A 23,018-nucleotide genomic window follows, 5' to 3' on the forward strand; every position below is an offset into this window, starting at 1 on the left:
TCGTCATTTCCATAACTTTGTGAATGAATAGCAAAACGGCATGAAGCCAACGCATGAATGGGTTATCGTGAATGTTGTCATAGAGGCGCGATAGTTGCGATAGACATGTTAACACGCAATTGCTATGCATCATTAAAAGAAGTCAGGTGTGATAAACTCAAAGGATGGGTCAAGCAAAGATAGATTTTATGAGAAAAAAAGTGTTCAGATGAAATTTATGGGAGAAGATTTACATAACGACTAATCCAAAAGGAGGATATGGTATTGATGTTAAAGATAGGCTACTGTAACGCACTGATTTTAGATTCAAGAAATCGAATGCAATATTCACCGTCTGTGCCAGCTAAACTCAAATCAAGGTCAAATTGCACAAGGCAGGCAGATGTTGAATGACATGCTAAGAAAGTTCACCATATTAAGCAGCCGTTAGAAGATTTTAGAGGAACAAAACAAAATTTCATATTTTTATAAAGCTATTGGGTTGCCCAAAAAGAAATTGCGGATTTTTTAAAAGAAAGTAAATTAATTTTTAATAAAACTTAAAACGAACTTTAATCAAATACACTTTTTTTACACTTTTTTTCTAAAGCAAGCTAAAAGTAACAGCTGATAACTGACAGAAGAAAGAATGCAATTACAGAGTCACAAGCTGTGAAAAAACTATATGAAAAATCCGCAATTACTTTTTGGGCAACCCAATATATTAAGAGATATTAAATATCTATATAAAGGGTGATTTTTAGCTATTATCCTTTTGGCAACACTGGTTTAGAGAGCTTACGAACGTTTCCTGTTTTGTTTCACTGTCAAACATCTTCAGTTTGGAATATAATTTAAACATGAATCGTCCTACAAACGAACAACGCATGCGAATTAATGAATTTTGTTATCAAAATGCGTGCTTTGTTAAGAAAGTTCATCGCGCGCTTCTTACATTCAGCGATGAAGCGCGCTTTTGGCTCAATGGATAAGTAAATGAGCAGAATTTTCGATTTTGGAGCGAAAATCAGCCGGAAGCATTGCAAGAGCTACCTATCAATGCATCCAGAAAAAGTCACAGTTTGATGCGGTTTATGGGCTGGTGGAATCATTGGACCGTACTTCTTTACAGATCATGCGAACCGTAACGTAAAGGTGAATGGTGTGTGCTACCGTGAGATGATATCCAACTTTTTTTTGCCCAAAATGCTAGAGGTTGACCTACATGACATGTGGTTTCAACAAGACGTTGCCACATGCCACACAGCACGCGTAACAATGGACCTATTGAGAGGCGAGAATTGCAAGAGATACCAATGCGTCCAGAAAAGTCACAGTTTGGTGCGGTTTAGGGGCTGGTGGCATCATTGGACCGTACTTCTTTACAGATCATGTGAATCGTAACGTAAAGGTGAATGGCGTGTGCTACCGTGAGATGATATCTAACTTTTTTTTGCCCAAATTGCAAGAGCTTGACTTGCATGACATGTGGTTTCAATAAGATGGTGCCTCATGCCACACAGCACGCGTAACAACGGACTCATTGAGAGACGAGATCGGTGAACATATTATTTCACGTTCGGAACCGGTCAATTGGCTGCCTAGATCGTGCGATTTAACGCCTTTAGACTATTTTTGTGGGGTTATATTAAAGCTAACGTCTATGCAGACTCTTTTTACACCGTCAATGGCATTTTGCGATTCGAATGGAAGGTATGAGTTTGTGGTTCGTGAATATGATATTCTTATTCTGCTCATATATTGACATATTTGAAAACAAGTAAAGCGTGCTTAATTTGGCCGGGCCGAATCTTGCGAACCCACCACCATGGATTCTCATACAAATTTATACAAAATAAATTTGGTTGAAGGGCATACTTTTATTCTACAGATGTTTGGTATATCTATCAAAGAAGCAAAAATTAAAGCTTCTAGGAAACGAACAAGGATAATTGAGAGTCCGGTTTATATGGGAACTATACCAGGTTATAGACCGATTTTGAGCGTACTTAGCACAGTTGTTGGAAGTCATAACAGAACACTTTGTGCAAATTTTAAGCCAAATCGGAAAAAATTGCGGCTTGTCATGACTCTAGAAGTCGGGATATCAGTTTATATGGGAGCTATATCAGCTTATAAAACGATTTGGACCGGACTTAACACAGTTGTCGGAGGTCGTAACAAAATACAATGTGCAAAACTTTTGGCCTAATCGGACGAAAATTGTCGCTTCCAGGGGCCCAAGATGTCAAATCGGGAGATTGGTTTATATGAGAGTTATATTCAAATCTGAACCGATATAGCCCATTTGCAGTCCCTAACGAAACCGACCGCTATCGTGATATCGACAGACGGACGGACGGACATAGCTACATCGACTCAGAATGTTGAGACCATCAAGAATATATACTTTATGGAATCGATATTTCGAGGTGTTACAAACGGAATCACTGGATCACCTCCATCCTATGGTGGTAGGTATAAAAAACGATTAAATAATGACTACTTAGTAGGTATTCGTATAGTCATTTTATGAAAACTACTACATGATGATCAATGTTATAGGCATTAAGACACTCCAACCAAGTAGAAGCAACATTAAATGTAGCGCCATCTACTGGCTGTTTACAATTGGATAAACTGAATGGAGACGCCAACACGAACAGAGAGAGGGCATAGTAATCAAAAATTGTCATAAAATATTTATCTTTGTTATTACAACGTGACGGTCCTTAGTTTAGGTTAGGTTGAATGGGTTGCTCACAAAAAGGTGAGTTCACACCGAGGCCATTTTGGCCCATTGTGGAACCCTAGAGAGAGAAAAAGAGAGAAAGAAGATGCGAGGCATCAGACTAGAGGTTATACACGAATAAAAGGAAGTCGGAGGAGTGGAGAAACTGAGCAGGGGGTGAAAAAACGCTCGTCCCCATTCAAGCACGGATTTATCTACGCTGGAGCACCCCCCGTCGGAACCATCCTGTTCTCTCAACAAACTCAGTAGACATACCAGAGGTATGTTCGCTAGTTCACCCAGATCACAGAAGAAACGGCTCCACAGAAAGGAGAGCCATGTGCTCAATAGTCTCCTCCTCGGGCCTTTAAATAAAGAACAAGTGAGAGCGTGCTAAGTTCGGCCGGGCCGAACTCAAGAAGCTCAAGAAGTAAGTCGGGTTATCGATTTATATGGGAGCTGTATTAAGCTATAGATCGATATTGCTCACGTATGTTGAAGGTCATGGAAGAAGCCGTTGTACAAAATGTGTGCCAAATCGAATGAGAATTGCGCTCTCTAGAGGCTCAAGAAGTCAAGTTCCCAGATCGGTTTATATGGCAGCTATATTAGGTTATGGACCGATTTTCACCATACTTCGCACAAATGTTGGAAGTGATACCAAAACACCACGTGCAAAATTACAGCCAAATCAAATGAGAACTGCGCCCTCTAGATGCTCAAGAAGTCAAGACCCAAGATCGGTTTATATGACAGCTATATAAAAACATGGACCGATTTGAACCATACTTAGCGCAGTTGTTGGAAGTGAAACTAAAACACTACGTGCAAAATTGTATTTAAATCGGACGAGAATTGCGCCCTATAGCGGCTCAAGAAGTCAAGACCCAAGATCGGTTTATATGGCAGCTATATCAAAACATGGGCCGATTCGGTTCATTTACAATCCCAACATTTTAAGGGGCTTGCTTTGCTCCTTCGAAAGTTAGCGTGCTTTCGACAGACAGACGGACGGACAGACGAACGGGCATGGCTAGATCGACTTAAAATGACATGACGATATATACTTTATGTGGTCTTAAACGCATATTTCGAGGTGTTATAAACAGAATGATGAATTAGTATTTCCCCATCCTATGGTGAAGGGTATAAAAATAAAATCAGTGCGAAGAGCAAATGAATTTTGCAAAAGACTTGTGTGCTTGAATAGAAAGGCATTAAACCAAATGAAATATTTTATTTTATTATATTTTATTTTATTATATTTTATTTTATAGTTTATTTAATTTAATTTTATTTTATTTTTTATTTTATTTTATTTTAATTCATTTTATTTTATTTTATTTTATTTTATTTTATTTTATTTTATTTTATTTTATTTTATTTTATTTTATTTTATTTTATTTTATTTTATTTTATTTTATTTTATTTTATTTTATTTTATTTTATTTTATTTTATTTTATTTTATTTTATTTTATTTTATTTTATTTTATTTTATTATATTTTATTTTATTATATTTTATTTTATAGTTTATTTAATTTAATTTTATTTTATTTTTTATTTTATTTTATTTTAATTCATTTTATTTTATTTTATTGTGTTTTATTATATTTTATTTTATTTTATAGTTTATTTTATTTTATTTTTTATTTTATTTTATTTTAATTCATTTTATTTTATTTTATTGTGTTTTATTTTATTTTATTTTATTTTAATTCATTTTATTTTATTTTATTTTATTTTATTTTATTTTATTTTATTTTATTTTATTTTATTTTATTTTATTTTATTTTATTTTATTTTATTTTATTTTATTTTATTTTATTTTATTTTATTTTATTTTATTTTATTTTATTTTATTTTATTTTATTTTATTTTATTTTATTTTATTTTATTTTATTTTATTTTATTTTATTTTTGCTCTCATAAAAGGCTTATTTTGCAAGTTTATTCGTTTTAATATTGAAGCTATGGCTTTTAAAGATATATGAATAAACACCAAACACTATTATTTGACTGCAGGGTTTTATCGATTTTCAAAAATAAGTACAGACTCTCACAAACTGCCCATTTTATCTGCAAAACCAACATCACATAATTTCTTATTGCTTTTTATTACAATTTTTTTTGTAGTTTTTAATTTTTTTTTTTTTTTAATTTATGACCAAAGAGAAAATCTACAATTATTCGATGCTGTGTGTACACCCTAAAGGCTTCAAGTCATACTCATATTACATGAAATGCCAGTCAACAGCGATAAGAAGAAAAAAAATTGCATCAAGTCTCCCATCGTATTTACTTTACTTATTGGCCATTCATATTTTGCAAAGTTTAAATTTCAACGTCTTTTTTTTGTTTTTTGCCTTTTTGTCATAAACGCATATTGAAAGTCGCCTTACAATGAGGGGGAATAATACTCGGGCACCGACCATGTAACTGTAAACTGGAAAGAAAGTGAAATTTATTTTCAAGTTTCGGACAAGAGAAACAATAACACACAAGTTGTTAAAAAGAAGTTACCTGTCGAGCAAAAAGCCAAAAAGAAAAATGGAAAACCAGATTACAACTACCACAGCAAGTAAGAAAATTTTAAGTGATGTCCACGACACTGCGACCGGCCAATGCGCTAACCTACCCTACTTCTTTGGAATTAACTCCAAAGTTGAATGAAATTCAAGTGTGGATGGATGGCTGGATGGCTGGATGGAGTCTTTCGTTAACTACATGGCACTTTGATGAAATTGTTGCGCCTGCGCACTTGAATATAAAAATGCTTTAATGATGCTCTTCATGTCTCAGTTACGATTCCTAACCTAACGAATATAAAGTGATTTTCTCATGGGAAGGTGTTTGCACAAAACTTGTTAATGATTTTTTTTCTCTTACTTTTATTTAATGAATTTCCTTTGCTGATGCATGCCATTGTAACGGAAAACTCATAAAGTGAGAGCAAAGCAAAAAAAAAAAACGAATTTCCGATATTTAACAAAACTTAAGATTTTTAGTACTTAATTAATTTTTCTAAAGCGATTGAAACTTTATCGGAAACAGTCAAAAATGCACCAAGTTGGGCCGCGTCGGGCTATCTTGGATTCTGCTGACAATTTGAACATTAATAGGTTTGTTTACACAGGGATTATTTTGAAGGAGGCAAAACGGCGAACGAAATGGCTTCAAAGGGCCCGGTAGGCCAAATTAGGGGATCCGTTCATATGGGACCCATATCTATGTAAAGACCCATATGAATCATTTTTAGTATGGGTGAAAAAAGGCAAATCGAAGGAATATTTTACAAGAGAGCCGAAAAAATTTCAGCATCGTGCTCTTCTTTCAAATACCATTTATTTAAAACTCATATTGCCGTTGGTTTAGGGGAGTTACACGATGAGACGTCCCCCAAACACATGGCCCCAAAAGAGGTTATCAAATTCGTTTTCAAATCTCAAATACCTTTCATTTGAGCCACATATTGGCATGGTCGACAAATTTTTACCCTTTGGGGGTGTTTTGGGAAAGGGGTGATTCCCTAAATACATGATCCTAAATTTGGATATCAAATCCGTTTCTACTCCTAAATAGCTTTATATGAGCCCCATATTGCGATGATCACTAAAAAATTGCTGTTTGTGGGGTATTTTGGGAAAGGGGTAAACCCCCAGAAAATTGGTCCCGAAAGTGGGTATAAATTCTGGCTCTACCGCCAAATACCTTTCATTTAAGCTCCACATTGACATGGTCGGTAAATATGCCCGATTTAGGGGTGTTTTGGGGATTGGGGTGCAACGTGCTCTATTCTCATACATCTATAAATCATTTATTAGCCCCAAAATTGGACATCAAATTAGTTTCCTAATCTCATTTAAACTCCTTATTGCAAAAGTCGCCAAATATGTCCGGTTTGGGGTTAATGGCCCTAGAAACTCAATTGTCTCAACTCAAATTGTCTGGAGGTTGTTATGGTGGTGGGACGTCCCCTAGACAGTTGGTCACTAATTGAAATATCAGATACGTGGTCTACTCCCAAATACCTTTAATTTGAGTCCCATATTTCCATAGTCGGCAAACATGACCGACTTGGGGGGTGTTTTGGGGGATGGGCGGCCACTCAGTGAGTTGGACTTGAAAATATATCGGAAACGTAAAAACCCTCTTATTTGAGCCTCATATTGCAATGGTCAGCAAATACTTCCTATTTGGGTGGTGTTGTGGGGGTGGGTTGCCCCCATAGACACTTTTCCCGAATATTGATATTAGATTCGCGCTTTACTCCTAAAGACCTTTCATTTGAACCCCATATTGCTATGGTCGTAGATTTGTCCCCTTTGGAGGATGTTTTTGGGGAGAAGCGGCCCCCCAAACACTTGGTCCCATATTTGGATATCAGATTCGAATTCTACACTCAAATACTTTTTATTTTAGTCACATATTCCCATGGTCAGTAAATAAGTCCTGTTTGGGGTGTGTTTGGGGGAAGGGGTGAACCCCCCAGAAACGTGGTCCCACATTTGGATATCAGACTCGTATTCTACTCGCAAATACTTTTATTTGAGTCCCATATTGCCATGGTCGGTAAATATGTCCGATTTGGGGGTGTTATGGGTGTTGGGGTGGTCCCCCTAGCAGTTGGTACGACAATTGGATATCAGATACGTTTTCTTATCCTAAATACCTATTATTTGAGTCCCATATTATCGTGATTGGTCTAAATATATGTTTGGTAGGTTAAAGGATGGGGCATCCCCCTAGGTACCCCATCCGAAATTTGGATACCAAATTTTTATTTTTAGGGTACTATATGAGAGCACACAAAATTTCGCTAACACCTATTTCCACCTCTTAAGGCTTAAATGACTAAGTTGGCAACCCATCGACTCCTGGTACCTTTATATTCCTTAGGCTGTTTACTGTTATTCTAGCTTGGCGCTATCATTTCAATGCTGTCACCAGGAATTGGTTCGAAGGTACCATCTAAACGATATCATACTGTCGCTTCGAGTATGAAATAGTTCAGCTGTTGACTTATCGGCTCCTGTTGCCTTATGTTTCTTAAGCATTATGTAAGCACTACAGTCGTCAGCAATCATTATCACGTTATCATCATTATCACGTTATCACCAACGGTCTAATCGCCAACGGTCTTAAAGTGAGCAGCTGGTAATCCATCGGCTCTTGCTGCCTAATTATTTTTAAGCTTAGCTACTGCTCTTCTGTTTAAACGCAATATGGAGGGTTGAAAGGAATTGCTTTGCTCGAGAGGGTTCATCCTCACGACATTATCCTATAGCCTCCGGTTTCAAACAGCTCATCTTGTGATGTTAAGACGATCAGAGTATATGCATATGTGAACGGAATGCCAAGTTTGTATACCTTCTGCTATGACGGAGCGCATGAAAAATCCAAAATACCGATTAAAAATATTAGTCCCACAAATGCAAATTTGCCCATGAACATTACATTAAGGAATAAGGGCGGACTTCTCACATACCACTGAGTGCTGTCCTATTCAAGTTTCAGCTCAATGATAAGGGGCATCCTTTTTATAGCATTGCGACACCTTTTTTTTAGTGGAGAAGTTTTTACATGGCTGCCATACCAGATGGTACAGTACCTCACAAACGTCGCCAGCATTAAGAGGGGATAACCATCACTGAAATTTTTTCTGATATTCTCGCCGCGATCCCACAAATGGCGAATTTATAATACGAATTAGCTGAAGTTTGGAACACTGAGTGTGGTCTGGACCGATGTCCAGATTTACTACGATTTTCAAAACAAACGGTGGCAATGCTGAGTGATGCGTATTTTTGTGGACACGCATAGAGTAACCTAGAAACCTGAATCTGCTATAAACATTTGTGATCAAAACCCAAGAAGCGGTTGTTACCAGTTTCAAAGTTATCGTAGTAATCTTTAGATTAGATTAGAACATGAGTTTGAAGCAAAATCCTCATTTACTACAAACTCCATAAACCAAATGAATACAAACAAGTAAAAAGGCGATAAGCTCGGTCGGGCCAAATTTTGAATACCCACCACCTCGGGTATATATGTAAATCATCTTTCGTCAAAATCCGGCGAAAAATGCATACCTTATGACCCATAGAAAATGCAAATTTTTCCCATGAACATTCCACTAAGGAACAGGGGCAAACTTCTCACATATCAATGACTGCAGTCCGATTCAAGTTTAAGCTCAATGATAAGGGGCCTCCTTTTTATAGCCGAGTCCGAACGGTGGGCCGCAGTGCGACACCTCTTTGGAGAGAAGTTTTACATGGCATAGTACTTCACAAATGTTGCCAGCATTAGGAGGGGAAAACCACCGCTGAAAATTTTATTCTTACCTAACCTCTAACTACTAACTAACTAACCTCTGCGCTACGGTGGCCTCCAATGCCCCATAGCAGCTATATCGAAATATGTAAATCGGTCTATATGGCAGCTATATTCAAGTCTGGACCGATCTGGGCCAAATAGAAGAAGGATGTCGAAGGGCCTAACACAACTCACTGTCCCAAATTTCGGCGACATCAGACAATAAATGCGCCTTTTTTTGGCCCAAAACCTTAAATCGAGAGATCGGTCTATATGTCAGCTATATTCAAATCTGGACCGATCTGGGCCAAATTGAAGAAGAATGTCAAGGGGGCTAACACAACTCACTGTCTTCGGATCGGTCTTTATGGGGGCTATATCAGGAAATAGTCCGTATAGCCCATCTTCGAACTTAACCTGCTTATGAATAAACATGTAAAAGCGTGCTGAGTTCGGCCGGGTCGAATCTTATATACCCTCCACCATGGATCGCATTTGTCGAGTTCTTTCCCCGGTATCTCTTCTTAGGCAAAAAATGATATAAGAAAAGATTTGCTCTGCTATTAGAGCGATATCAAGGTATGGTCCGGTTTGGACCACAATTATATTATATTGGGTTGCCCAAAAAGTAATTGCGGATTTTTTAAAAGAAAGTAAATGCATTTTTAATAAAACTTAGAATGAACTTTAATCATATATACTTTTTTTACACTTTTTTTCTAAAGCAAGCTAAAAGTAACAGCTGATAACTGTGAAAAAATTTGTCAACGCCGACTATATGAAAAATTCGCAATTACTTTTTGGGCAACCCAATTTGTTGGAGACCTGTGTAAAGTGTCAGTCAATTCGAATAACAGTTGCACTCTTTGGGGGCTCAAGAAGTAAAATAGAGAGATCGATTTATATGGGAGCTGTATCAGGCTATAGACCGATTCAGACCATAATAAACACGTATATTGATGGTCATTAGAGGATCCGTAGTACAAAATTTCAGACAAATCGGATAATAATTGCGACCTCTAGAGGCTCAAGAAATCAAGATCACAGATTGGTTTATATGGCAGCTATATCAGATTATAAATCGATTTGAACCTTATTTGACACCGTTGTTGAAAGTAAGAATAAAATACGTCATGCAAAATTTCAGCCAAATGGATAGGAATTGCGCCCTCTAGAAGCTCAAGTAGTCAAGTCCCCAGATCGGTTTATATGGCAGCTATATCAGGTTATGGACCAATTTGAGCCATACTTGGCACAGTTGTTGGATATCATAATAAAATACTACGTGCAAAAATTCATTAAAATCCGATAAGAATTGCGCCCTCTAGATGCTCAAGAAGTCAAGACCCAAGATCGGTTTATATGGTAGCTAACCAGGTTATGGACCAATTTGAACCATACTTGGCACAGTTGTTGGATATCATAATAAAATACTTCGTGCAAAATTTCATTCCAATCGGATAAGAATTGCGCACTCTAGAGGCTCAAGAAGTCAAGACCCAAGATCGGTTTATACGGCAGCTATATTAAAACATGGACCGATGTGGCCCATTTACAATACCAACTGACCTACACTAATAAGAAGTATTTGTGCAATTTCAAGCGGCTAGCTTTACTCCTTCCGAAGATAGCGTGCTTTCGACAGACAGGTCGGACGGACAGACGGACATGGCTACATCGACATAAAATGTCGCGACGATCAAGAATATATATACTTTATGGGGTCTCAGACGAATATTTCGAGTAGTTACAAACACAATGACGAAATTAGTATACCCCCCATCCTATGGTGGAGGGTATAAAAAAGAATCTGTGCAAAATTTCAGCTCAATATCTCTATTTTTTAAGACTTTAGCGTGATTTCAACAGACAGAGGGATAGACATGGCTAGATCTTCTCAGATTTTTACGCTGATCAAGAATATATATACTTTATAGGGTCGGAAATGGATATTTCGATGTGTTTTTATACTCATCATCCTTCGATGGTGGGTATAAAAAAAAACTTTCTTGACAATATTAATTTGACACATATTTGACTGCAGGTTAAGATTACAATAATAAAACCAGAGAATGCACTTTTTCTTGTGTACTTCAAAGGATTCTGTTTTCCACTACTCGTAAGGCAAAATCTGTCATTGGCTTTATTATTTTTCCATACCGAAAAGCTTTTAAGAAAATGTTTATCAATAACACACGCACAATGCTATTTTTTTTGCATATGGATATGAACACATGTTGAAGTTAATTTCCTTTCTTCGCATTGAGCCTTTGGAAAAACTTCACTCAACGGCTTCGCTTCAGAAAGCCATCAAAGGGATCACAATGACATTTATTATTATAGTGTCTGTTGCCAGTTAAAAACATCACTCGGCAAAAGGAAAAACCAAATTCACTTTCATATAAATTCGTTGTAACTCTTGTTCAAGTTTATCTCACGCTTCCCACCGCCGACAACTAAAAGCCTAAAGTTCAACGTGCGGTGCCGCGCAGACATGTGATAAAGCCTTTTCCTGTGGATGGCCATAGCATTAACAGAGATGGAGAAAAGCGAAAAATGAAAAGAAAACAATAACAACTGGTACAGTGCATTTAAGCCAAAACCAGTTTGCAGGCAAAAATTTCCATAGCAATATATGTGCGAATGTTTAATCATGATCAAATTCAAAATGGTTTTTTTTTCATACATTTTAATAAATATGCGAGATGGAGATGTGGGGAGGGAGTCTTTGGACCATGGACCATAAACGGAAAAAGAAAAAAGAAATCCAATTTTTGGAGATTTTAGAAAATTTAATTTCTAGGATATATTCCTTTATCATAGGTTAGGTTAGGTTTAAGTTGCTGTATGCAAATACTCCATTGAGATGGGACAGGACCCCTTAATGGTAAAGAATTTTGAATAAATGCTAAAACATGTTGAGATCGAAGTAGGGAAAACACAAGTCACCCTATTGTGTATTGCTGAAACATAGCATTAGACAATACTTAAGTAAAGGGTGATTTACTTTTTACTTTACTTTACTATAGGAAAAGTTTTTCACAAAAAAACAAAACAAATAAAATTCAGAAAAATTCATGAAATCTTTATTTGAATCGATCGATGTTATCCATCAATATGTTATCCATCAAAAATGGGTTGATGAAAATATTTCAACTAAACTCGCCTGTGATGGCCACTGCATACAGTCTCCAATATATCATTGAGGTAATCAGAATCAATGGTAATGTTATGTCTATAGATGTAACTAACTGACGCTCTCCTATTATTGAACCTGAGATCAATGAAAATATACTCGATCCCATCACCAGTATTCGATCCTAGACGAAATTTTGGTTTAAGAATGTTCCTTGCGAAAATTGCAACAACTTCACCAAGTCTTTCCCTGTCAGATCGAAATGCAGAATAACTCTTCATTCCAATAAAAGTGTCGGGTATTGATGGATTGAGCCATGTATCTGTAATACCTACAACATCAATACATCATCAATATATTAAGTATACTCTGAACATGAATATGGCAAATTTTTAATCCTCTTGTTAATATTGCTGATGTTCTTATTCATTATTAACGGCGTACCTCTTTACTAGGAAATAAACATCCGATCATATTTCTACAAAATCCAATTTTTCTTTGAATAGCGAATAACATCACTTATTGTAATACCCTTTATTGGAAATCTGTTCTGCATAACCTTTGATTCTTATTCTTATGGTTTATGTTTCCATTACAAACGCCATACTTTCCTCTTTAGTATGAAATAAACATCCGATCATTTATCTAAAAAATTTTAATTTTTTTGAAAACCGAAATAACACCTCTTATTGGAAACCACTTTACTTGTAATCTGTTGTGCATAACTTTTGGTTTAAGATTTTTTTCTGCATGCAATATTATTATATTTACGGCAACCAAAGTTCCTTTGGAGAATTTATTTTAATAAAATAAAGAAATGTCTGATTTTCCAATTATAAAATTACAGTTTACCACACGCTTGCAATACTCTCCTTTCCTACAAGGAAAACCATGCGTTGCAAACATTGCAAAATAGCTGGCAAATGTTGTAAACTGGCTGCACAGTATTGGGCATTAAATTAATGAATCACCGAAGTTCATTAAAACAGGAATGGTGCACATTCCACTTGGTAAGTGAGCTGCCTGTTGAACGTATCTCAATATCGCCATCACCGTTGAGGATGAGGATGGCTGGAAGGAATACAAAAAGGCGTGCGAAAGTGAAAGTTTCTGTAGTGGAATGTTTTGGGTGCGTTCATGAATTTCGACAGATGCGTATGATTTTATTATGCCTTAATCTCTGATAGTGCCCAAGTGCTGTTACGAAACCATTTCATCCGTTTCGGACAATGTAGCAATGGGAGAATTCAAAAGAAATGCCATGAGGATAAAACAATATCGAATAAATAACTACTTAAACTTGTCCATCAAATTGGTAACAACACCATGAGACAGACCGGCATTTTTGCCTAAGGGCAGATGGTGCGAAAATTAAAATTCTTTGGCAATTTTAATATTGAAGGCATTTTTGATGGTTGATAAATTACAGAATACGGATTTCGGTAAGTAATCATGTAAGAGAGCCATCATATTTTATGCAGGCGAAAAAATGGTTTTACAGGCGACCAACGGTTTTAGACGATAGTTATTTTTCAGTAGTTGCACTATTTCGAAGCGTTTTAGACCACATATATAGCCCCAATCCGGGGTACTTCTCTATGAGATGTATAACTAAAGCAAACTGAAGGGGACCGCGTTTGACACAGCTGTTTGAAGGCCAACTATTACACTCTGTTTCAAAATTCAATCACATCGGAGAAATTTTTTGAGATAATGGTGTAGTAGTAAAAATTTTATATTATCATATTAACGTCATAAAATTGGCTAACACAGGTATTACTTAAAAAATCAAAATAACCCAGAATATACCCTCAAAACTTAGGAGAACTTTTATCTATAATCTACTGTCCAATTAAATTTTAATTCAACCTTAATAAAAAGTGTATCAAATGTTTAACCAAATATGGAAATTAAAGATTCTTACAATATATCACACTTGGGTCGATTTATTAATATTAACATATTTTTTTATCACAATTCTATTATTTTTTAAAGAACTAATGAAATAATTCGAAAAAAATAAACTAACAAAATAATCGTAAAAAAACTTACCTTACAGCGGGATTAAGCCAATGTCCCATCACCTGGAATATAAAACGAAAAAGTTATTTAAAACCTATAACCGGCGCAATATAATTATGAAAATTTTATTTCCTAATGGATTGTCGAAGTTAAGATGGCAATAACGAGTAAAAATGCCTTAAGTTCGATCGGGCCGAACTTTGGAAACCCACCACCTCAGGTATAGATGTAAACCATCTTTCATCATAAGCCGGTGAAAAATGCATAATTTAAGCCCCATAGTAATTTCATCGAAATGTGGTCCAATTTGTACCGAATTCGACACGGTAATTGAGTGGTCTAATAAGTACAAGTCATTGTTCAATTGTGCAGGACAAAATATTGGTCTTTTTGGTAGCCATATCCCAATAACGACCGATATCAACCATGGATGTCGAAAAGCCTAACATAAGTCACTGTAACAAATTTAATCGAAATCGGAATATAAATGTGCCTTTTATGAGTCCAAAACCTTTAATCGAGAGATCGGTTTATATGGCAGCTATATCCAAATCTGAACCGATCTAGGCCAAATTGAAGAAGGTTGTTGAAGGCCCCAACACAACTTACTGTCCCAAATTTCGGTGAAATCGGATAATAAATGCGCCTTTTATGGGCCCAAAACCTTAAATCGAGAGGTCGGTCTATATGGCAGCTATATCCAAATCTGGACCAGTCTAGGCCAAATTGAAGAGGGATGTCCAAGGTCCCAACAAAACTAACTGTACCAAATTTCAGCGAAATCGGATTATAAATGTGCCTTTTATGGGTTCAAGACCTTAAATCGAGAGATCGGTCTATATGGCAGCTATATCCAAATCTGCACCGGTCTAGGCCAAATTAAAGAGGGATGTCCAAGGTCCCAACAAAACTCACTGTCCCAAATTTCGGCGAAATCGGAGAATAAATGCGCCTTTTATGGGCCCAAGACCTTAAACCGAAAGGTCGGTCTATACGATAGCTATATTCAAATCTGGACCGATCTGGGCCAAAATGCAGAAAGTTTGTCAAAGAGCCAAACGCAACTCACTGTCCTAAATTTTGGCGAAATCGGGCAAAAATAGGCGCTTTGTATGGGCCCAAATCCTTGAATCGAGAGATTGGTCTATATGGCAGCTATATTCAAATCTGGACTGATCTAGGCCAAATCGAAGAAGGATATGGAAGGGCCTAACACAACTCACTGTCCTAAATTTCGGCGAAAGCGTACAATAAAACCTACTTTTATGGGCCCAAGACCTTAAATCGAGATGTCGCTCTATATGGCAGATATATCCAAATCAGGACCGATCTTGGTCAAATTGCAGAAAGTTGTCGAATAGCCCAACGCAACTCACTGTCCCAAATTTCGGCGAAATCAGACAATAAATGCGCCTTTTATGGGCCCAAGATCATAAATCGAGAGATCGGTCTATATGGACCGATGTAGGCCAAATTGAAGAAGGATGCCGAAGGGCCTAACACAACTCACTGTTCTAAATTTCGGCGAAATAGTACAATAAATGCGCCTTCAATGGGCCTAAAACCCTAAATCGGCGGATCGGTCTATATGCGGACTATATAAAAATATAATCCGATATATTGTAGTATCTTCGAACTTAACCTGCTTGTGGACAAAAAAAAAGAGTCTGTGCAAAGTTTCACCCCAATATCTCTATTATTAAAGACTGTAGCGTGATTGCAACAGACAGGCGGATGGACACGGCTAGATCGTCTTAGATTTTTACGCTGATCAAGAATAAATATATTTTAAAGGGTCGGAAATGGATATTTCGATGTATTCAGTGATGGCCTCACATCCACGGGAGTAAAGCTTGAGACAAGTTGTTTCAGCCAAATTCATGCCTCGTGTTCCTGTAAGGCGGTAATATCTGCCTTGTACTTCTTCAATATATCCGCCAGCGCGTATACTGCATCTTCTCTATAGAGAGGTGCAGGAGCAGATTCGCAAATCATGGTACTTTAAGATCCGACGCTTAGCTCTAGCCGCCCCTTACCTGGGCACAGATGCTGATGTTGGCCATTGGTTATTTGAAGATGCCAATAACTCGCCTTGTCATATATTTTAATAATTTTTTTCCATTTTCTCCCACTTTGCAGCATTCTCAGTAGTATAATGAGTGTTCCACATCGTCTGCAACTTCTAGCTCCTCATAAATGCACTTAATAGATGATCATTTGATGATCTGGAAGTAATCATGTGCTGTCAACATCCGTGTGGCAAAATAATTGACGTCGCCGTGTTTCCTACCTCTTCACGTCGGTACATCGGATTTTAGTCGTTGCGTCCTCCTAACCATGTTGTCATCCGGCCAACTTTGTTGCCATCTCTCGATAGTATCCTGTGGTAGAGCCGTGTATGACCCGTTAGAATTTCACTCTGGGTGCTGTACTTCGCGGAGTATAGCCTGGCGCTCTACTTGCCCTTTGTGACTATAGAAACCATTCTTGCGATGGTGTGTGCTCCACCACTGCCCGGTACGACAATAGAGGGTTGCTTTTTATTTTTTTGGGTGTAGGGATCCGACTGGATTCAAAGCTGCCCTATGCAGAGCAAATCCAGCACGTGACAACAAAGGCAGCTGGGATAACGGCGGAACTCAGTCGGCTAATGGCAAATATAGGTGGGCCTCTCCCGTGCACACGTAGACTTTTAATGGAGATATGTAATAGCATCCTATGAGACCAGACAACATGCCGAGCGAAATCCCTGCTCTCGGTACAGAGGACGACGGCTCTAAGGGTCATACGGGTCGCCTTTTAAATTTCTGGATTGGACTAACCTTGTGTTGCAATCAGTCAACTCTATCGTAAAGCTTGACATTTTTAAGGTTAAACGTACTCAGAATGTTTTGATATACGAGCGCTATTTGTATTATATACAGTAACTTCATCTCGCCCAAAAAATGGAATTAAATCGTGAACATTTTCGTGCGAAACTTTTTTACAACTTTCGACGAAGATTAACTCAACAACTGTGCATCGATGAACTCACATAAATTTTTGTCGATGAAGCTTCATCAAGGACCAGTGTTTATCGATGGTATGGTGAATTCAACCGAGGTCGTAGTTTACTCCAAGACCAATTTCGTGAAGGTCTTCCAAAATCAGTGGTTGTTCCAAAAACCATTGATGCTGTGCGCCAGCTGATATTGCAAGATCGTAATATGATCTATCGTTAGATTGGGACAACCTTAGGCAATAGTGCATGGGCACTTGTTCGCATTGAATTCACACAATTTGTCAAACACTCAAAAAACAGGTTCGTGTCGATTGGTCGAAAGAAATGCTCCAAAACTACGATCGCAGTGCTTCGAAACACGTCTATAACATCGTGACAGTTGATGAATCGTGGATTTACGCCCGAAAGTAAACAGCAGTCGAATGTATGGGTGTTTCAAGAAGAACCAAATCAAACAAAAATTGCTCACGCATGAAATACTTCCAAGCAAAATGATCGCCTGTTTTTTTCGGAAAAACAGGACATGTCACAATCCTACTACTAGAACAACGCAAAACAGTCAATTCTGAGTGGTATACAACCATTTGTTTGTCAGTTGTCTTCCAAGAAATCAGGAAATCCAACCTCCTAAGACGTATCACTCTTCACCACGACAATGCGAGCTCTCACACTTTTTTGTATTCCCGTACGTAAACATTTAAAGGAGAGGTCTACGCTTTTCGATACCTGCTGAAGCGGTTGATGCGTTCAGAATGCATGTTTTGGAGATATCACAATCTGAGTGGCAACAGTATTTCGATAATTGATTCAAACGCATGCAAAATGTATAGATCTGGGGAACATTTTGAAAAACAATACAGCGATTTTCTATGATTAATATTTGTTTTTGTACTCTAACCCCCAAATAAAAAAGGCAACCCTCGTATATTCATCCCGTAGAGTCGAAAAATGTCACCGCGCAGACCTATCTCCATTATCTCAACAAGCCCATAAAGCAACGAACGACCTGGGGCTCTAAGTCAACGATTCATTGGTGCATAGCAAGAGTAACGAAGATGCTTCAACCGACATTAATCGGCTTCAAACGATCACATGATTATGTTTGGAAGATTTATGTAGCGTTGAGTAGGACCCCCCATTCACAAGTCAAATTTCATAATCTATTGGAGGTGGATGCATCTGGCACTTCACCCCAAAAGCTTAATACCCATTGGAGGATTTTTCAGAGTGGACGGGTTCATTCATATACTTGCTCATTAAGCAAAGTTTCAGACCCTAACAACAATCTTCCTTATTGTGCCACATGCCATTTTTAAGAAGTTTTTAGGACAAGGCGGCCCAAGACATTTGATCACAAGTTTGGTTGTAAGAGTCCTAATCATTTCATGACGCTTTAGTTTTAGTTGCATATTGTCATGATCAGGCTCGTTGTCTACTTCATGTGGGACTTGAAATGTTGGATACTCTTCTCCCAACTATCCCACATTTGAGACATACATTGTCTTAATAACGATGTATATTATTTGGAGAAGTTTTGGGATAGCTTAAGGGAAATTCATCTATGGATTTTCCGAAAATTACCGCAAGAGAGTTCTTGGTCGCATAGGTTGAATTATTGCCTATAGTGCTGAAGGCTTGTATAAAAATCCTATAAACATCAGAAAAAGTGTTTAGAGGTTGTTAACGGTTAACCATTTGTCTTGAGATGTGTAAAACTTTTCTGCCAAGAAGTTTTGCTCAGCCCGAAGTGCCTTATATTACAGGGAAAGTTGAATCGGCGGTTATTGATGGGACAAATCACACTTCTTTTCCTTTATATGTCTGTGAGCAAATTTGCAAATTGTTCATAGAAGTAGTACACTCAAATTGATTTTATAACTCTTTTTTTTAACAATGGGTCAAGGAAATGTACTGAAACATTTCTTTAACACCAAATTTTTTCCACATTATTTTTTTTAATGGAAATTTTTAGCTCATTAAAATAGTTGAAGCAATTTAATTTTCATTAAAATTTCCAATAGACTTTAATTATCATTGGAAATTGCATAAAGCTTTAATGGCCATACAATATTTTGCCATAGTATGATTTGGATTCGTAATTCTGCGACCATACGTTAAAAGACGGCTGTATTGAAAATGCAATACGCATTTTGTACGTTAATGAGAGTTTGCTTGAGTACGATTCTCACCTCCCTTAAAGTGGATCTTTGAGTGTCATTAAATTTGTTTTTAATTGGCGCGTTTTTTTAATTAACTTTTGTAGTTGTTTGATTTAACCGTCATTTACAGACATTTTTCGCTTGCCTTGCTACTTTTACTTTCATTCAAAGAGATTTTCAGGGTGGATACGATGTTATTACACAATCACCTTGTTGGGTTATATTTTTTTTCACTCAACTTCTTTTCTTCTTTATTTTTTATTTTTGGTTCAGCAATTACGATATTATCAAGAAATCACTTTCGTCTACAACAACATCAACAATACGAGAGCCTCTCAAAGTACCGGAAAAAGACAGAGCAATCAAGTTGGCCACAAAGGTTTTTGTGGCATTAATTGCGTCTCTGTACCTTGGGCCAAACACCAAATGGAGAAGATGAAGAAGTTTGGTTGCTGCCAGCTCGTGGCTGGTGGGCTTGTTTATTATTTCTATTACTATGGTGTTTTTTTTCTTTTTTTATTATTAAAACAAGTTTAAGGGCATTAAATGGTAATGATTATAAACATATTTGCGTAGAGGAGTTGTGTAAGCTATTCAATTACACATCTAAATGTTTGTCTTTATATGCTGATATGGTGAAAAATTCGATATAAAAATAAATAGATATTTCTATAGAAATTGTATTTAAACAATAGAATAAAATAAAATACAATAAAATACAATAAAATAAAATAAAATAAAATAAAATAAAATAAAATAAAATAAAATAAAATAAAATAAAATAAAATAAAATAAAATAAAATAAAATAAAATAAAATAAAATAAAATAAAATAAAATAAAATAAAATAAAATAAAATAAAATAAAATAAAATAAAATAAAATAAAATAAAATAAAATAAAATAAAATAAAATAAAATAAAATAATATAAAATAAAATACAATAAAATAAAATAAAATAAAAAAAAATAAAATAAAATAAAATAAAATAAAATAAAATAAAATAAAATAAAATAAAAAATAAAATAAAATAAAATAAAATAAAATAAAATAAAATAAAATAAAATAAAATAAAAATAACATAAAAAAATAAAATAAAATAAAATAAAATAAAATAAAATAAAATAAAATGAAATGAAATAAAATAAAATAAAATAAAATAAAATAAAATAAAATAAAATAAAATAAAATAAAATAAAATAAAATAAAATAAAATAAAATAAAATAAAATAAAATAAAATAAAATAAAATAAAATAAAATAAAATAAAATAAAATAAAATAAAATAAAATAAAATAAAATAAAATAAAATAAAATAAAAATAACATAAAAAAATAAAATAAAATAAAAATAACATAAAAAAATAAAATAAAATAAAATGAAATGAAATAAAATAAAATAAAGTAAAATAAAATGAAATGAAATGAAATGAAATGAAATGAAATAACATAAAATAAAACAAAATAAAATAAAATAAAATAAAATAAAATAAAATAAAATAAAATAAAATAAAATAAAATAAAATAAAATAAAATAAAATAAAATAAAATAAAATAAAACAAAATAAAATAAAATAAAATAAAATAAAATAAAATAAAATAAAATAAAATAAAATAAAATAAAATAAAATAAAATAAAAATAAAATAAAATAAAAAAATAAAATAAAATAAAATAAAATAAAATAAAATAAAATAAAATAAAAAAATAAAATAAAATAAAATAAAATAAAATAAAATAAAATAAAATAAAATAAAATAAAATTAAATTAAATAAGAAAAAATAAAATAAAATAACACAAGTTGGTAAGCTCTAAAACAATAGCTGAAAAAGAAGAAAACGGATATAAGGAATAATATTAGATCTAAATTCGTAACTTTGACTCCAAAATAGCGCTTAGGTTGTGAGGTTAGTGAACATGACAGGCTGAAGGACGAAAGTAGCCAATAGTTTCATTTTGGATGAGATAGATACTCAGGATATGTTGAGGAATGTCTCGGACAATCTGAACCAAGAACCAAATTTTGATATGTATTTTTAGCAAATGCATTCTTTCAGGGGAGATTGAATGGCGTATGCCAATTTTTAATGATAATATTTTAGGAATTCTTCAAAATGGACTCAAGAACGGATTTCGAGATCTATTCAAGCGCACTGAATCTTTATATACACTCATAGAAAAAAGATTGATGAAAATGCTGAATATTAGTGGCTAATTTTGCTGCTATTGTAGCAGCAATAGTTCTACAATTTCAGAGCAGCAGGCTGACTCCTGAAAAGGCAGTTGTTTGCTGAAAATGACTGCTGCTTAATTATGAAGGGGATGTTAGAGGAAACAAGTAAAAATGTGCTAAGTTCGGTCGTTATATACCCTCCACCTTGGATCGTATTTGTCGAGTTCTTTTCCCATTATCTCTCTCTCAAAAACGGTTTTCGAGATCTATTCCAGTGCACTGAATCTTTACATACACTCATAGAAAAAAGTTTGATGAAAATAGCATGCACATACACTGGAGGCCACCGTAGCGCAGAGGTTAGCATGTCCGCCTATGACGCTGAACGCCTGGGTTCGAATCCTGGCGAGATCATCAGAAAAAATTTTCAGCTGTGGTTTTCCTCTCCTAATTCTGGCAACATTTGTGAGGTACTATGCCATGTAAAACTTCTCTCTAAAGAGTTGTCGCACTGCGGCTCGCCGTTCGGACTCGGCTATAAAAAGGAGGTCCCTTATCATTGAGCTTTAATTTGAATCGGACTGCACTCATTTATATGTGAGAAGTTTGCCCCCGTTCCTTAGTGGAATGTTCATAAGCAAAATTTGCATTTTTGCATACACTGCCTGCTGAGTATTAGTAGCTAATCTTGCTACTATTATAGCATTAGTTCTGGTATTACAGCAGTAGTTGTACAATTTCAGAGCAGCAGGCTGACTCCAGAAAAGCCTGTTGTTTGCTGAAAATAACCGCTGCTTAATTATGAAGGGGATGTTAGAAGAAACAAGTAAAAGCATGCAAAGTTCGGCCGGGCCGAATCTTATATACCCTCAACCATGGATCGTATTTGTCAAGTTCTTTTCCCGATATCTTTTTTTAGGCAAACATACGATAAAAGGAAAGAATAGCTATGACATTGGAGCTATAATATCAAGTTATCGTCCTATTCGGGCCATAATTGAATTGAATATTGGAGACCACAGTAGAAGTGGTTGTATAAAATTTCAGACAATTCGAATAAAAATTGCGACCTAAGTGGTTCAAGAAGTAAAATAGCGAAATCGTTTTATATGGGTGCTGTATCAGGCTATAGACCGATTCAGACCATAAGTGACACGAATGTTGAAGTTCATGGGAGAAGTAATGGTAAAAAATGTCAGCTAAATCGGATAATAATTGCATTTTTGCTGTTTTGAATACCAAAGTTGGTTCAGTGTATCGTTGAGACCAGAGATGTGCGCGTGAATTGTGAGTTGTTGAGTCACGCGTGATCCATGAGGGAGATCCAAATCCAGCCACGTGATCGTTAGTAACCGTGATTGAATTAAAATATTTCGTGCATGAGCGTGAGTGAAATCATGTTCACGACTCACGAGAAAATCACAAAAAACTAAGTTTTTTGTATGCTCTTAAATCATATGGCATTTTAGCGTACAAATCAGAGAACTACATAAACCCAAAATTT

This window comes from Stomoxys calcitrans, chromosome 2, assembly GCF_963082655.1.
Source record: "Stomoxys calcitrans chromosome 2, idStoCalc2.1, whole genome shotgun sequence".
Lineage (NCBI taxonomy): Eukaryota > Metazoa > Arthropoda > Insecta > Diptera > Muscidae > Stomoxys > Stomoxys calcitrans.